Genomic DNA, 12,650 nt, shown 5'->3' with positions numbered 1-12,650 from the left:
GAAAGTGAAAAGTGAAGTCACTCAGTCATGACGGACTTTTTGCAACCCCACGGACTGTAGCCTACCAGGCTCCTCCATCCATGGGATTTTCCAGGCAAGAGTACTGGAGTGGGTTGCCAGTTCCTTCTCCATCCTTATGTGAAGCAGCTCCATAGAATCCTAGGAGAGGCCTGTTACTTGTCTGCCAAAGCTTCTGATTCCATTACCAACAGGAGCCCAGGCCTACTTGGATGTTTCTGAAAAAAGAAACGTATCTCACCAGCAGAGGGCTGAAACCAATGTGGATAATTTGTGAATGTTGCTATCATTGTCTTAGGTGGAGAATTTTTAAAAAGTATAATAATTGTTGGGGCTTCCCTCATAGCTCAGTCGGTAAAGAATCTGCCTGCAATGCAGGAAACCCAGGTTCGATTCCTGGGTCGGGAAGATCCCCTGGGGAAGGGAATGGCTACTCGCTCCAGTATTCTTGCCTGGAGAATCCCATGGACAGAGGAGCCTGATGGGCTACAGTCCATGGGGTCACAAGAGTTAGGCAAGACTTAGCAACTAAACAAACAAACCAACGTCATTGACTATTTTTAAATTTTTGGTGTATTGAAACTTTCATCTCATAACCTTTTGCCCTCCTTCCTATCATTTAATTAAAAAATCCTCTGTCTTTATTACAATTACCATGAATAAAGCATATTAATTTAATTTAGTCCTTCTTTATTAATGTAATATTTATTTTATATGTACCTAAGAAATTGAATATACTCCTTTATGACTGACATTAGAAACTCCTAGTTCAAAGAATGATTTTGTCTTATAGCATCAGTACTAAGAGGATTCTCATCAGTGAAATGTGTAAAATTGAAGGAGATGTGTCCTTTGGGACAATGTGAGTATACTTAGACCTGATCAAATGAAACATTTTGAGGTTAGAAACCTAGTAATAACCCTTATCTCTTTTTTTTTCTAACTGGATCTTCACCCCTCAAAAATAAAAATTAAACCACACATTCGACATCAAAATTTGTGGTGGTTACAACTCAATTTTAAAAATATTAGGCAAAGGATTTAAGTGGATGTTTGTTATTTATTGTGGGCCAAGTTGTACCCCCACATATTAATCTTCCCCATTAATATGTTGACAGTATTTGAGTTTTTAAAGAGGTGATTAAGGTTAAATGAGGTCATAGGGTGAGCCCTAAAGCAATAGACTCATGTCCTTGTAAGAAGAGAGCACTAGGACCCAGACCGGCACAGAAGAATGACCATGTGCAGGGGGTTGTCTACAAGCCACAGGGAGAGACCCCAGGAAAACCAAACCTGCTGACACCTTGACCTTGGACTTCTAGCCTTCAGAACTGCGACAGAATAAAGTTCTATTGTTTGAGCCACCCTGTCTGTGCACTTGGTTATGGTTATGGCTGTCCTAGCAAACTAATACCACATTCCCCAAAAAACTGTACAAATGGCCAATAATGCACAAAAGATGGTCGACATCACCAGTCATTAGGGAAATGCAAATCAAAACCACAAAAAATCACTTTATACCTACTGGGATAGCTATAATTAAAATTAAAAAAAACAGAAAATATGAAGTGTATGGGAACCCTCATACACGGCTGGTGGGAATGTAGAGCTGCTGTGGAGAAGAGATTGGTGGTTCCAGTGGTTAAGAATCTGCCTTGCAATGCAAAGGACACAGGTTTGATCCCTGGTCCAGGAAGATCCCACGTGCCAAGGAGCAACTGAGCTGGCGCACCACAGCTACTCAGCCAGTGCTCTAGAGCTCACAAGCCACAACCGCCCGTGGGCCCTGGAGCCTGTGCTCCACAACAAAAGAAGCCAGTGCAGCGAGAAGCCCTCGCATCGCAATGCAGAGCAGAGCCTGCTTGCCGCAGCTAGAGCAAGGCCACGTGCAGCAGTGGAGACCCAGCACAGCCAAAATAAATCAATACAGCACCTCTGTTTAAAAAAAAAGAGCTAAATTAACATATGACCCAGCAATACCACTTTTAGGTATATATCCAAAAGAACTCATACGTGACTCGAACAGATACTCGAAGGCCAGTGTTCATAGCAGATATTCATAGTAGCTAAAAGGTGGAAATAACTGAAGGATTCATCAACAAGTGAATGAATACACAAAATGTAATAAATACATATTTGGAATATTATTCAACCATAAAGAAGGATGAATTAAAAAAAATGAAATATAATTGATTTACACTGTTGTGTTAGCGTACAGCAAAGTGATTTGGACACACACAGACACACATATATCCTTTTCCAGATTCTTTTCCATTATAGGTTATTACGAGATCTTGAATATAGTTCCTGGTGCTATGGAGTAGGTCCTTGTTGTTTATCTATTATATATGTATATAACATATATATATATAAACACACACACATATATATATATATAAACCACACATATATAACATATATATATATATGTTACTCCCAAATTACTAATTTATTCCTCTCTCCCCCACCTTTCTCCTTTCGTGACCATATGTTTTCAATCCCTGTGAGTCTGTTCCTGTTTTGCAAATAAGTTCATTGGTATCATATTTTTTTTAGATTCCTCATATAAGTGATATCATATGACATTTGTCCCTGTTTGACTTACTTCACCTAGTATGATAATCTCTATCTATGTTGCTGCAAATGGCATTTATTAGGAATGAAATTTTATTGATAATTCATGCTATTAATACAGCATGGCAAACCTTGAAGATGTTATGCTAAGTCAAACAAGCCAGACACGGAGGGACAAATAGTGTATGACCCCACTCACATGAAACTTCTAGACTAGGCTAATTCATAGAGACAGAAAATAGATTTGAGGTTTCCAGGGGCTAAGGGGAAATGGGGAGAATGTGGAGTTATTGCGAAGCAAGTAGAGACTTTATGCCTTGGGTAATGAAAAGTTCTGGAGGCAGATGGTGGTGATAGTTAAACAATTTGAATGTACGTAATGACACAGAACTGTACCCTTGAAAATGGTTAAAACAGCAAATTTTATGTGTATTTTACCACAATAAAAATTATACTACCCCAAATGATTAAGATGGCAGATTTTGTTGTATGTACATATTACAAATTTTACAAGGAAATGGCAGCCCACTCCAGTATTCTTGCCTGGAGAATCCCATGGACGAAGGAGCATGGCAAGCTATAGTCCATGAGGTCACAAAGAGTTGGACATAAGATTGAGTGACCGAGCACGCACTGGTGAAATATCACAAACCAAAAATGCATTCAATTACACACTTTAAATGAGTGAGTTGTCTGGGATGTGATTTATGTCAGAATAAAGCTATTGGGAAAAAAACCCTAAATCCATATAGTGGTTGAGAAAAGGAAAGCAATAAACAGCAGACTAAATTGAGGAATTTTCCTGGAATTTTCCTCACTTTTTCTCCGAGATGCTCTAAGACCAGGAGGTGAGCTGACACCATTAAACAGGCTTTCCTCTGCTCTGGCCCTTCTTGTCCAAGTCTGAACAATTTCGAGATTAGAAGTCTGCATGTCCAGGGCAGACTTTTCCGGGCTGATTCGAGAATGGCTCATCCACGTGTCTGAATCAGCCTCACGGATGGCCAGGTGGCACCTGCTTTATATCGCCGCCACCCACTCTGCTAGACTCTATAAATATGGACTGAATATCAATAAAGAGCCCAGCTTCGGGCCCTCTGAGTGGGATCTGTATTTACTGTTATGTATTACAATTCTGCACCGCCAGCCCCGCCCCCCACTGCGCCGCCGCTCCCCCCCACTCCCCCGCCTCCCTGGGGCAGGAGGACTGTAGATGCTTTGGGGCCCTGATTGAAAGGTAGTTCTTCATGATCACAAAAACCAGTTGAAACCATCTCCTGTGATCCAGCCTGCGGCTACCAGCTGCACTCTGCGCTTTTATATTATGCATGATTCTTGACTGCTCCTGCGGTAGAAAAAAGATGCACAGTTCCATTAGCGCTTCCCAGCGTCAGGCTCAGCATTTCCAGGCTACTGCTGCTAATTCATGCTAATATAGAACTGCTCACATATTTATGTCCTGGTACGTGTGTCGTGAAGGTGGCTCAATGGTCCTCTTATTGGGCGCTGACGAAGCCAATTTAGAGCTGGTTGGAAAGCTGCAAGAAAGGCTATGCCATGAACAGCCTTGGCAGTGAAGTTTCACGTGACGAAACAGGAGAGCACCCACGGAGGTGACTTTCTCTGCCAGGGTTTCTGCCGCATGCACACATGCGCCCAGGCTATTTTGCGATCTTCCCTGCTCCTGCCCGATGGCTCAATGGCAAAGAATCTGCCCGTGATGCAGGAGACACAGGAGTCATGGGTTCAATCCCTGGATCCAGCAAGATCCCCTGGAGGAGGAAATGGCAACCCACTCCAGTATTCTTGCCTGAAGAATCCCTTGGACAGAGAAGCCCAGCGGATTACAGTCCGCAGGGTCACAAACTGAGCATGCCTGCACACACATCCCTCTTGCCACATTTACAGCATTTGATAACCAGTGTGGGTCTGGTACCTGCATCCATTTGTCCCACGATCTGTGTGACAAGCTTCACTCTTGCACATAAGTGCACATAATGGCAAAAAATAAACAGTGATGTCTCTCGTCCTTTGTCTTTCCAGCCTCCCTTTGTTCTGGTCTTTACTCTGCCTTTCCTTCTACTTAGAATGTGCTCTCTCCTCTCTGTCTAAACCTGCTCATTTTTCAAAGTCGGAGAGTAGAAATGAGGGGCCAGGGAGAGAGAAAGAGGAAGGAGGAAAAGCCAGTAGGAGGGAGACTTGTGGGAGTAGTCGCTGCTGTGGGCAACTGTATGAAGTCCCACTGGCCCTTCCAAAGAGCTGGAGCAGAATCTCTTCTGTGGCTCTTGTCCTGAGATGCTCCGATGAGTGTGTGTGTGTGTGTGTGTGTGTGTACATGCATGCATGTGGGCTCACGCTCAGTTATGTCGACTCTTCTTGACCCCCTAGACTGTATGTAGCCCAACAGGCTCCTCTGTCCATGGGATTCTGCAGGCAAGAATACTGGAGTGGGTTAGCATGCCCTCCTCTGGGGGATCTTCCCAACCCAGGGATTGAACTTGCATATCCTGCATTGGCAGGTAGGTTCTTGACCACTAGCGCCACCTGGGAAGCCCTCATAAGGAGATCATTAAGGTTAAATGAGGACATAAAAGAACCCTGAAATGATCTGCCTGGCATCCTTATAAGAAAAGAAAGGGACTCCTCTGAGTTCGCTCTCTGCCAAATGAGGACACAGGAGAAGGTGGCGATCTACACACCAGGGGAGGGCTCTCACCAGGAACCTTGATCTTGGACTTCTCACAGAACCATGGGAAGTAAATGCCTGTTGTGTAAGCCCCTGCACCTGTGGTACTGTGTTACAGCAGCTGGAGCAGACCAAGACACCACTGTTCTCTTGCAGGTCATCATGAAGGGCTGGGTGCCAGGGATCTGAATGGCTGAAGTTCCCCAGGTGACTCCAGCGCAGGTAAGTCGTGAGCCTGCCTTGTAAGTACAGACAGTTCAGCCCTCTCATTTGGCAGCTGAGAAAACTGATGTCACTTAGTCAAAGCTCTTGCATCATGACCGCGTCCCTGTGGTCCTGCCCTCAATCCATTTGCCATACCCCGACCACACAGATGTTTAAAAACCTAAACACTCCCTTAGTTAAACTCCATCAAGGGCCTGCCATTATACCTGGGAGGAAATCTAAAGCTTAACATTTTTTTCAATTTATTTTTTAACTTTTCAATTTGAAATAATTTCAGATTTTAGAAAATCATTGCAAAAATAGTACAAATAATTCCTATAAGCTCCCCTCCCAGCTCCCCTAAATGTTAACATCTTACAAAACCATGGTCCAATTATCAAAACCAGAAAGTTAACATCAATGCAGTAGGATTCTCAAATATGTAGACCTTAGTTAATCATCAGCAATTGTCCCACCAACTTCATTTTGGGGGTCTAAGATCACACATTTACTCACCTTGTCTCATTAATTTCCTTTCATCTGGAAATGATCTTCAATTTCTGTCTTTTGTGACCTTGACAGTTTTGGAAATTATGAGCCGATTGTCTTGTAGAATGCTCTTCATTTTGAGTTTTCCTGATGTTTCTTCATAACTAATGCTGATTATGGAGGTTTTGGCAAGAAGACCAGAGAAATAACATTATGCCCTTCTCAGTGCATCCTACCAGGAGGCATGGAATGCCTCTTTATGCCACTGCTGGTGTTAACTTTTATTATTTGGTCAACATGGTATCTGCCCGATTTTTTTCACTGTGAGCTACTATTTTCAAAATACACAAGTGGTGTCATGATAAAGGTACGCATCGCATAACGGACCTTATGCGATCTGGCCTCTGTCTACCTGCATCTCTCTGTCTCCTTGCGTGCTTCCTTTCTCACAGTTCCTCAGATTCTCCAATCTCCTTCCTACCCCACAGCCTTTGCTCACGCTGTGCCCTCTGCTGGGACTTCCTGCCCTCTTTGGTTGGCTGGCTCCTAATTTCGGCCTCAGGCTTTGTGGGCCCCACAATCTAAATAAAGTCCTTATACAACTCTTTCTCAAAGTGTCCTGCACTTTTTCCTCACATTTATCCACATTAAAAAAGTTTTTCTTACTACATCTAAAAATTTTGTTTTATTGAAGTATAGTTGAAATACAATGTTGTGTTAGTTTCAGATGCACAGCACAGTAATTCAGCTTTTTAATATATATATGTTCTTTTTAAGATTCTTTTTATGCGGTTACAAAGTATTGATTATAGCTCCCTGTGCTATACAGTAGGTCCTTGTTGTTTATTTTATATATAGTAGTGTGTATATGTTAATCCCAAACTCCTAATTTATCCCTCCCTCTCCCTTTTCCCTTTGGAAACCATAAATTTGTTTTCTATGTCTGTGGGTCTATTTCTGTTTTGCAAATAAGTTCATTTGCATCTTAAAAAAATTTTTTTTGATTCCACATACAAGTGGTATCATATATTGCTCTGTCTCTGTCTCCTTTCTTTCACTGCTCCTTTCTTCTGGCTCCTGGTGTGCACAAGGTTTGGTCCGTGCCCTCCAAGAGTCTGTTTCCCCAGTCCTGTGGAAGTTCTGTAATCAAGTCCCACTGGCCTCCATAGTCAAATTCCCTGGGCATTCTCGTCTGCTCAAGAATTAATGCCCTTGAACTGTGATGTTGTAGAAGACTCTTGAGAGTCCCTTGGACAGCAAGGAGGTCAAACCAGTCAATCCTGAAGGAAATCAGTCCTGAGTATTCATTGGAAGGACTGATGCTGAAGCTGAAGCTCCAATACTTTGGCCACCTAATGCGAAGACCTGACTCACTGGAAAAGACCCTGATGCTGGGAAAGATTAAGGCAGGAGGAGAAGGGGACGACAGAGGATGAGATGGTTGGATGGCATCACTGACTCCATGGACATGAGTTTGAGCAAGCTCTGGAAGTTAGTGATGGACTGGGAAGCCTGGTGTGCTGCAGTCCATGGGGTCGCAAAGCATCTGACATGACTGAGCAATTGAACTGAACTGTCTCTGTCTGGCTATCCATATTTAAATTCCGTATTCATTTATATAAAGTCTTTTTCCCCAGCTACATTCCAGGCTGCATGAGGGGAGGCACTTGGTCGCTCTTGTTTGCTATTGTGTATCTAGAACCTAGCACAGTGCAGAGTATAAATTTGAGACCCTTTCTAAACTTCAGCAAACAGACTATGTGAGGACCAGGAGTTTGGATTAATCACCCAATTTTTACAGTGGCTATGAATTGACCTGTGTACTTTATTAGGTTTATGCTTGTTTTTCTTAACAAAGTGCTGCCAGGGACTGAGTGGGCTGTGGTGGGAGCCAAGGGGTGCAATAGTCCTCATAGGTCACTGTCAATGACTTAATCAGATTGACCAGATCTAGGTAACAAAGCTTCCCTGGTGGCTCTGACAGTAAAGAATCTGCCTGCCAACGCAGTAGACCTGGGTTCAATCTCTGGGTTCGGAAGATTCCCTGGAGGAGGGCATGACAACCCACTCCAGGACTCTTGTCTGGAGAATCCCATGGACAGAGGAGCCTGACGTGCTACAGTCCATGGGGTTGCACAGAGTCGGACATTACTGAAGTGACTAAGCAGCAGATAACAAAGCTGCTGGCATTTCACAATGATGAAAGCAAGAAAATCACCTAAATGTGAATGATGATACCCTTCTACCTGTGCAAAGAATATTTGAAAATTATCTTATTTAACACAAATAACATCCTGCCCCTGCTTACCTCCAGGGTACACATCCCCCCCTCACCCCCCGCCTGCACACATGCGTATACACACACTCACACACAGCTGCCCAAAGACAGCCATCATGGTGGTTTGATTTCAGATCAGTGTGTTTCTCCTTCCCTGCCTCAGGCTCTTTGCTTTGAACAGAGATTTAGAAAACTTTTTTTTTTTTTAAAGGCAAATCCTTTCTTCTGCTACTTTTTCAACTGTGAATCAACCATTCCTACTGTGTTTTGATGCAAAGGAGCAAGTCTGCAGTCCTCCACATGAGCTTCCAGGCAGCTCCGCAGCTGAAACTTGGGCAAAAATAAATGACACCTACCATAGTTTCTTCCTGGCCTTTGGCTCCCATAGTCCTACCGCATCACCTGCCTCCTCCCCTTTACGAACTGTCTGGAGGTCTAGAAAGGTGGGGTGCCCCCTCTTTTCAGCCTGCACCCCTCTCTCTGTTCTCCCCCTCCCACCCATCAGCCGGGAACCCCGGGAGCCCCTCCCCACCTTCCGGGGTGCAGGGTGGGGGGCGCGGGGCTGCAGGGAAAGACTCGGATGACCTTCTGAGCACACCCAGCCCGTTTGACTTCTTCCAGAGCTTCCTCTGAAGGCTGCAAGGAGCTTGGACCGCCTCCAAGAGAGCGGACAGAGGTAGTGGACTGAGGTCAGAGAAACATTGTTTCTCATTTTCCTCTGCGGTGCTTCCTGTCAGCACTGCGCCCTTTGCCTGCTCACTGGGTGTGCATGTCTTTGCTGCCTTTGCTGAGGCTCTCAAGCTGTAGTGGTCACAGAAGCTTTCACCAGGTGGCATGGGGGCTACATCTGTGTCCACCGAAAGGGGGTTGCCGGCAGTCAGGCTGATGCTGCGGCTGGACCGCAGCTGTTCACAAGTCTGGTGGGAGCCATGTAAAGGGACACGACATGTGTCCCTCTGCCCTGGAGACCCCCGGGGACCCCCAAAGGCAGTGGGGCTTTTTCACTTAGCAGGATGATGTGACCTGAAGCCTGAGTATCTGCAGAACCTCCTCCAAGAACCCTGCCTCAGGCAGAACTGTCCCCATGCCAGCCCATGGTGGAGGAGGAGGGGCTGGCAAATGGCAAGTCCCTGAAGTTAGGAGCGTGTGGAACAGGTGTGGACCGAGGACCACAAGCTCTTGTAACATCCATCACAGCTGCTGGCTGCTCTCCAGTACTGCAGGCTCCCGGCAGCAGCGGAGTTGACTGGTATGTGGAGAGAGGATGCCCTTTGCATTGCAATGGACTTGAATCTTTAGTGAGGTCACACATTGCTGATTGGATGGCATGGAAGTGAGCAACATGGAATAGAGAGTTAAGGACCTTGTCCATATTGTTCAACTCACAGAAGACACCTTGGTCTAGTCAAAGTGAGGTCGCTCAGTCGTGTCCGACTCAAAGTGAAGTTGCTCAGTCGGATCGCTCAGTTGCGACCCTGTGGACTGTAGCCTACCAAGCTCCTCCCTTCATGGGATTTTCCAGGCAAGAGTACTGGAGTGGGGTGCCATTTCCTTCTCCAGGGGATCTTCTGATCCAGGGATGGAACCCAGGTCTCCTGCATTGGAGGCAGACGCTTTAACCTCTGAGCCACCAGGGAAGCCCAGTTGGTCTAGTCAGGGGGATATTAATTTCCATCCTGTGATACAGGATGTGCACGAAGGGGCTTCTACTGGGGGAGGCGGGGCCAGGTCTGGACTAGTGGGAAGGAACCCACATCTCTCTGTGGTGTGCATAAATAGCAGGTGGTCAAAGCACGTTGGTCAGAACATGGCTTCTCTGATGGGCTCAGCTAGTAAAGAATCCTCCTGCAATGCAGGAGACCCTGGTTCGATTCCTGAGTTGGGAAGATTCACTAGAGAAGGGATAGGTTACCCACTCCAGTATTCTTGGGCTTCCCTTGTGGATCAGATGGTAAAGGATCTTTGCGGGATACCTGGGTTCAATCCCTAGTTTGGGAAGATCACCTGGAGAAGGGAATGGCAATCCCCTCCATTATTCTGGCCTGGAGAATTCCATGTACAGTCCATAGGGTCGCAAAGAGTCGGACACGATTGAGAGACTTTCACTTTCAAAGTATGTTGGTGGAGGGGGGAAAGCAGGGGCTAAAATTCAGAGAGAAGAGTGGCTTTTGTAATTTATTCACTCAGAGGGTGCCGTTTTGTAGTTCTCACAAAAGTGACACCATGCTAGCAGTGACTCATGGCTGCAGCCTTGGAGAGAATTAGGTCATTGACCTACACTTCCTTCTGTAGAGTGCACGGCAGTATGTAGGCAGAGTTACAGGATGAGATTTATTACCTGTTTGGCGGGGGCGGGGGGGGAGGGGGTCATGGACAAAGAGAAGGATGATACCCTTTGAGAAGGTAGCCTCTTGCCTTTGGCCAAGGCTGTAAGGCTTAATCAACACACCTAGAGAACCTGATGTGAAGAGCTGACTCTTTGGAAAGGATCCTGATGTTGGGAAAGATTGAAGGCAAAATGGGAAGGGGGTGGCAGAGGATGAGATAGTTAGATAGCATCACTGACTCGGATTGCCCCTTCCTTCCCCCTCCACGTGAATTTGAGCAAACTCCCGGAAATAGTGAAGGACAGGGAAGCCTGGTGTGCTGCAGTTCACGGGGTCACAAAGAGTCAGACACAACTTAGTCACTGAACAACAGCAAAAAGTCCTACTCTACAGATGACAATTATACTAGGTGCTTAGGTAACTCTTGAGAGTCCCTTGGACTGCAAGGAGATCCAAGCAGTCCATCCTAAAGGAAATCAGTCCTGAATATTCACTGGAAGGACTGATGTTGAAGCTGAAACTCCAATACTTTGGCCACCTGATGTGAACAGCTGACTCATTTGAAAAAACCCTGATGCTGGGAAAGATTGAAGGCAGGAGGAGAAGGGGATGACAGAGGATGAGATGGCTGGATGGCATCACTGGCTCAATGGACATGAGTTTGAGTAAACTCCTGGTGATGGACAGGGAGGCCTGGCATGCTGTGGTCCATGGGGTCACAAAGAGTCGGACACGACTGAGCGACTGAACTGAGCTGAACTGAACTAGGTGACACTTATCAAATGCACACATGCACAAAGACATAAACGAGTGCCCCAAACATTCTGGGCTCTTTTTCTCTGGATTATTCAACTTGCTGTCGTCACCACTCACTCTTTTCACCTCATCTCAACTCCAAAGTGAAGTTCTAGTGTCGCTTCTCCCCTTGCGGTAGGCATCCAGGTAGTCCAGAAGACAAGAGCTGTGCTTAACAAGAGGGCTCTGTTACAACAGTGGGCCATATGACTTTCATTACTGGGGGCATTTTATAGAAGAGAATGGAAAATGTAAAATTTCCACTTTTGGTTAGGGATGAAAGGGTTAGACATTCAGTCGTGTCTGACTCTTTGCAACCCTATGGACTGTAGCCCACCAGGCTCCTTTGTCCATGGAATTCTCCAGGCAAGAATACTGGAGTGGGTTGTTCCCCTTCTCAGGGGAATCTTCTTGACCCAGGGATGGAATCCAGATCTCCTGCACTGCAGGCAGATTCTTTACCTTCTGAGCCACCATTGGTTAGGGATATATATCCTGAATTTTATGTAAATAAATACAGTTTTAAAAAAGATAAATTGTGATTCAAGTGATGCTTCATGTCTTTCTGCAGTTTCCAAATTGTTCTGTAATCGAATTGGAGGAACTGCTGAGAACAGATGCGAATCCATACCCTACACACGTCCTACAGTGAGAAAAATGACAGACTTTGCTCTACTCGCCCAAAAGCCATTTAAATTTTAAATTGCCTTAATTATCGCATATTTTTAATGCAATGTAGTGGAAGTTTACAGACAGATCCAATGGAAAACAGTGGGTTTTGTAAAAGGTTTCAGGGCTTTAGTGTGGGATAAACAGTAGTCACACCTATCACAGGCGACTTATTAACAACGGGAATGTATTTTGCATCACATTTTTTAATAGAAAATGTTATCACCTATATGCCTCACTATTATCTACATTCTAATCACCCTCTAGTGATGAGTTCAGAAGGGAAGCATTTTTACATTAGGCGATTTGCCATGGCAACTTGAGTTGGGTAAGGCCCTCTGCTGGTTCCATCATGGGCCAGGGAACCGAACTACTGGTTTGTTTTTTTTTCCCATTATCATTGACCTCCCACTAGGATGTTCATCTTCTGATGAGCTCTTGGTGGCAAATGGCACTAGAAAACTCTACAAATTCTCATTTGGAAAGAAGAAAAAATGGTTTGTCTGTAGTCATTGGAAGTACAATTAAATGTTGATAGACAACTCCAAGGCTGGAAAAAGCTGTAAAAACTTGTTTCATCCAACCCGAGACAGCTAAGTAGAGTATGTCA

The 12,650-nt window shown here is 45.0% G+C and overlaps 1 long non-coding RNA gene across 1 annotated transcript in view; it reads left to right on the top strand.

Moving 5' to 3' along the window:
* LOC138990236 (uncharacterized) overlaps positions 1–12,650 on the top strand; it is a 101,572-nt gene that overhangs the window by 39,890 nt on the left and 49,032 nt on the right. The window contains exon 2 of the long non-coding RNA XR_011466359.1: positions 5,435–5,500. This is a non-coding gene — a long non-coding RNA (uncharacterized lncRNA). The remainder of the gene's footprint in view (positions 1–5,434; positions 5,501–12,650) is intronic.

This window comes from Bos mutus, chromosome 12 (assembly GCF_027580195.1).
Source record: "Bos mutus isolate GX-2022 chromosome 12, NWIPB_WYAK_1.1, whole genome shotgun sequence".
In the NCBI taxonomy this organism is placed as follows: Eukaryota; Metazoa; Chordata; class Mammalia; order Artiodactyla; family Bovidae; genus Bos; species Bos mutus.
The sequence above is the reverse complement of the archived record's forward strand: the minus strand, read 5'-3'. Positions and strand labels throughout refer to the sequence as shown.